Source organism: Panthera onca, chromosome C1 (genome assembly GCF_046562875.1).
Source record: "Panthera onca isolate mPanOnc1 chromosome C1, mPanOnc1 haplotype 2, whole genome shotgun sequence".
Lineage (NCBI taxonomy): Eukaryota > Metazoa > Chordata > Mammalia > Carnivora > Felidae > Panthera > Panthera onca.
The window spans coordinates 30456982-30462611 of record NC_138346.1 but is presented as its reverse complement, the minus strand read 5'-3'; the positions used below and the strand labels follow the sequence as shown (position 1 = coordinate 30462611).

Sequence of the window (5630 nt, the reverse complement as noted above, 5' to 3'; positions counted from 1 at the left end):
TGGACCTTGACTGAAACCGTGTTTAGCCCAGCTTTTTAGAGTCAGAACCCCATTCTCTGCTTCTGCCTTGGAAAAAATCGATTACTGTGAGTTATTTTCCTGTTAAACCCCTGTTTTTCTATTTCCAAATAGCAGTGATAGCTCCAAAAGACTGTTCTTCTACCCCAAACACCTTCCCTCGCTATAAATACTATCCCTAAAACTAGTTTCCAATGCCTAACACTCTAACCATAGTTGGCCCACCCTAAAACCCCTCCCATTATTCAAATTCATCCTAAAGACAAGGGTAACACTGACATCATAGCCCCATGATGTACAAACAAAGGCTAATCATCCCTGGCACTATAACATAGCTTGGCTTAGAAACCAGGAAGGCAGGCCAGCTGCGGTAAAGGGATAGTCTCTGGAAGCTGAGGGTAGGAGTGAGGACAATAGAAGTTTGGAGTCATCTTGAAGGCGGCCTAGGGCAGAGGGAAAAAAGTAAGAAAAACCAGAAAGTAAGGGGAAGCAGTAGCTCTCAATGCTAATCAACTCTGTCTTCTGACTTTTTTTTTTTTTTTGCCTTCTCAATATTCCTTTGAAGTAATACATCACATATACTAATTATAACTGCCAGCTATTGACAAAATCTGACGTGTCGTCGAACTGGATTTATTTCTTAGTTGAGTGTTACAACACACACACTTGCTCGCTCATTCACACAAAATCACATTCTTCCTCCCCCTTCCGACCCATCCAACCCCAAACTGGAATTATTAAACAGAAACATGAAACAAAGCAGACCATCAGTGCACGCGTGTCATGAAGCTACTGGGATTTGCTCTGCCTCAACCTACAGCAGGTGAGTCAACCACACACCTTGTCTGTGTTGCAGCTTCCAGGGCAAACAGCCTCCGGGAGACATTACACGGTGCCCGACACAAGATTGCTGTTGATACTTTCCACACCAACTTGGTCGGTGTTGGTAAGAGCTTGCCCCCAAATTCCCCTTCTGTTGACATTTGGCAGGGCTTCTGTCAACAAAACTTACGTCAACCAGCACCTAGCAGAATGTCTCACACACGGTAAATTCTTGATGCTTATTTGAAAACAAAAATTGGAAGAAAATCAAAAGCAGATGAACCATCCTCGCCTAACAACGAGCGAATGTAGTGAAGCGCTTAGTGTCAAACACATAGCAAGCATTACATTAAACATTAACAATTAGCGTTATTATTATTCTCTGGAGTCCCTGTTGCTCTTTGCTCACATTCCGGGGATCCAGGAGAAACTCTTTCACTTCCTTCTCTCACTCCACCCCTCTTATTTAAATACTATCACAACTTTCAGAGAAATTTAAACCACACCTCTCCCCACCACACACACACACACACACACACACACACACACACACAGCGTATGGTCTCTCAGGCATTGCTGATGGGGGCGTAAGCAGCAGAGCTCCTACAGAAGGCAATTTGAACACATCTATCAAAATTACAAATATTTTTCAACCCAGCAGGTCACACTGGAGAATTTATCCTCCAGATTACCTCCCCACCATGTGGCATACAACAGGTACAAGGTTGTTCTTTGCAGACTTGTTTGAAATGGCAAAATGGAAATGAGCCAAGCGTCCACCAATAGGGAGCTCATTAGATAAACCTTGGTAGAAGCAGAGCGTTTGAATACTATGCAGTAATGTAGACATTTTCAGTGAGGACATTTTCTGTGTACTTTCACATGGAGATCTCCAAGATATATTGCTAAGTTTTTGTTTTGTTTTGTTTTGTTTTGTTTTGTTTTGTTTTGTTTAACGCACAGAGTAACAGCATATAAAGCATTCCAAATTTTGTCTAAAAGTGGTGGGGGGATGAGAATATATAGTTGCATTTGTTTTACATTAAGGAATTCTGGAAGTATATGAAGGAAGCTAAGAGGAATGACTGTCATGGCAGGAGAATGGAGAATTAGGAGGATGGGGGAAGGGTAAGGATCGAAGGGAAAACTTTTTACTGTAAAACTTTAAATTGTCTATTTAAGATAGATAGATAAATAAACCCATCTTACGACAATCTAAGGAGCATGGCCCCCTGCCAGTGCTCTATAGTTGAAGTCGATGCCCTGGACATTCAACATCTTGACCAGTCTCTCCCCTATTCTCCAGGCTTCTTCCCTCACCCGCTGGGGGATGATGCAGCCTTTGAGATGAGTCACCGTGCCTGGAAGCTGGACACCTGTGTTGGCTAGCTTATCACAGTCTATTGGACTATGGTACTGTTCTCACATCAATGTATTCCTTCTGGGGCACAAGAATATAAACTAAGGAAAATCTCTTGGGTCACAGACTCAATGTTACAAATCTTCATTTCTTTGCTTTCATCAGTTTAAATCCAGACTTTTTTTTTTTTTTTTTTTTTTTAATTTTTTTTCAACGTTTTTTATTTATTTTTGGGACAGAGAGAGACAGAGCATGAACGGGGGAGGGGCAGAGAGAGAGGGAGACACAGAATCGGAAACAGGCTCCAGGCTCCGAGCCATCAGCCCAGAGCCTGACGCGGGGCTCGAACTCACGGACCGCGAGATCGTGACCTGGCTGAAGTCGGACGCTTAACCGACTGCGCCACCAAGGCGCCCCTAAATCCAGACTTTTAATGTGATTTGCAAATAGCTTTGTATATGATATTAGAGGTCAGAGGACTTCTTAATCCATCTAAAAATATATAAACACACCTCAACAAAAATCCATTAAAAGTAGAAATAGCTAATCCTTTACTTGGGGAGAATAAATAATTCACCTCCTGGTTTTCCCACCATAAATCAGTTCTACCGTAATCAGATGCCAGCGCCAGAGAATAGGAAAGAAAAGCAGCTGTGTTAAACTTTGACAATCAAAAAAAAAAAAAAAAAAAGGAATGGAAAAAGTGGGGATGAACCACTTGTTTTCTCTTCATGTATTTCTCTAAACAGACTACATAATTAATGAGCTGGGAAGAAACCAGTGTCTTAATTCTATTTCTGACGAAAACCTTTCCTATGTTTTTACCTTAAGTAAAAGATGTATCTGACTCACTTTAAGGGTTCCAACAGTTTCACATGCCAACCCTCTAATGTCATTCAGGCACCTGCACAGGCTTATCCCTGCACCAGTGAAAGCTCTACTAAGAAGAACCTGCCATCTTGGCTCCCTCAAGCTCAGCTGGAGGAGAAAGGGAAGGCTCACGGACAGAATAAGGCAGGACTCATTCTGTACAACATAGAGCTCCCACACTTCCTGGAGTCAGGAAGGATCCGAAAGGCTATAGAAGAGGTTGAAGGATGAAGAGGACATAGTCAAGAAACGAGGCTGAAGCCAAGCGAGCCACTTCGGTGCAGATGACCCTCCCTATATTGCTGGTAGAAATATAAAATAGGGCAGCCACTACAGAAACGGTTTGGTGATTCCTCAAAAATTAAATATAGAATTGCCATATGATCCAGCAATTCCAGCCCAAGTTATATAGCCCAAATAATTAAAAGCGGATATTCAAACAAAACCTGTACACAAATGTTCATAATAGCACTATTCACAATAGCCAAAAGGTGGAAACAACCCAAAGGTCCATCAAACTGGATAATAAAATGTGGTATATCTATATAGTGGAATATTATTCAGCCACAAAAAGGGATGAGATGCTATATGCCAGGGCATGGATGAGCCTCAACACCACTATGTTAAGTGACACAAAAGAACACATATACTGTAATTCCATTTGTATGAAATATCCAAAATAGGCAAATTCCAAGAGACAGGAAGCAGATAACAGTCTCCAGGGCCTGTGGGAGAGAGAGGAAATGGGAAGTGACTGCTTACTGGGTATAGGGTGTCCTTCCTGAGTGATGAAAATGCTCTCGACCTAGTTAGTGGTAATAGTCTCACAATATGGTGAATACGCTAAATACTACTGAATTGTACATGTTAAAATGGTTGAGAGGCCGGGCACCAGGGTGGCCCCGTCCGTCGGTTAAGCATCTGACTCTTGCTTTCAGCTCAGGTCATGATCCCACTGATCATGAGATCAAACCCCGTGTTGGGCTCTGCGTGCTCTCTGCCCCCCCCCCCTCCTGCTTGTGTGCACTCTCTCTATCTAAAATAAATAAATAAGCATTTAAAAAATAAAGTGGTTAAGATGCTAAATTTTATGTGAATTTTACCTCGAAAAGAAAACTTGTTGGCTTTATTTAAAAACTCATTTGTTTTCAGTCATTCATCTGTAGGCCATCTGGGGGTAAGGTGATCCAGTGTGAGCTAGACTGGGCTTGGTTCCAGACTACAGGTTGGAGCCAAGTCTGTCTCACGTGTCTTTCATCCCCTCACACCGGTAAGCTAGGCAGAACATCTTCTCATAGCGATGGCAGAAGCACAAGAGGGCACACCCAACACTCAAACATACCTGAAGCCTTGGTCTGCACGGTGTCTGTTAACATCTTACTGGCCAAAGCACACAGCTGAGCTCAAGGACAAAGGGCAGGGAAGCATACTCCAGTACTGGTGGAAGGAACTGCAAAGCTGAGTGACAACATGGAGGAACCTGGAGGACATTATGCCAAGTTAAAAAAAAAAAAAAAAAAAAAAAGCCGGACACAAAAGACAAATACCGTATGATCTCACTTGGATGTGGACTCTAAAAAAGTCAAACTCATAGAACCAGGGAGTAGAACAATGGCTGCCAGGGACTAGGGGTAAGGGAAATGTGGAGATGGTGGTCAGTGTACAAGCTTTCAGTTATCCGATGAATAAGTTCTGGGGATCTAATGTACAGCATAGTGATTATAGTTAATAATACTGTATTGCATATTTGAAATTTTCAAGAGAGTAGATCTTAAGTGTTTTTCTCACACACACACACACACACACACACACAAACATGAATATGTGAGACAATGAATGTATTAATTAGCTTGATTCACATTGTATACATGCATTAAATCATCACATTGTACACCTTTTTAAAAAATCATATTATACAACCCAAATATATACAATTTCATTTGTTAATACTCGTACCTCGATAAAAAATGGAAATGCCTAAATGCATAAAGATAACTTTAAAAGTTGAATAACGAAACGCAAAGACAAAGAAAAGGGTAAAGCATTGGGAGCTATAAGCCATTCTATCGCAGTTCTTAACCCACATAGGAGACCTTCTTTTCTCCTAAATGGCAAGAATTCCTCCGTATCTTTTCCACAAGCTTTCATAATTCTTTAGAGCAAAGGGCCTCCTTCTGAGGAATGTGACCCAATTCACTCAAGGTAACTTTTACTAAATTGTAGAAAACACAGATAAAAGTGGGTGTTTATAAAACATAGCTGGGTTTTGCTAATGGTTAGCAGACGGAATTGGTGGGTTCCAAGGGAGTTACGAAGTCCTTGTTATCAGATTACCGATTTTCAGGTGTGTAGGTCCCACCATGCTCAGTGGCAAATTCTAAATCTGACTATCACTCAAGGGAAGAGAGTGGACGTGGAGGACTGGGTAAGAATTTCATGGGCCAGCCCTGGAAGTAGCAGACATCACTTCTACATTCTATCGGCCAGAACTGAGTCATGTGGTTGCAAATTTCACAGCTACAAAAGAGACTGGGAAATGCAGTCGAGTTGTGTGCCCAAG

At 41.8% G+C, this 5630-nt stretch overlaps 1 long non-coding RNA gene across 1 annotated transcript; it reads left to right on the top strand.

The window, feature by feature from the left end:
• Positions 1 to 342: 342 nt before the first annotated feature.
• Positions 343 to 3857, top strand: LOC132673434 (uncharacterized). The gene is made up of 3 exons (XR_009608054.2): positions 343 to 480; positions 875 to 964; positions 3101 to 3857. It is a non-coding gene; the product is annotated as an uncharacterized LOC132673434 (long non-coding RNA).
• The last annotated feature ends 1773 nt before the right edge of the window (positions 3858 to 5630 follow it).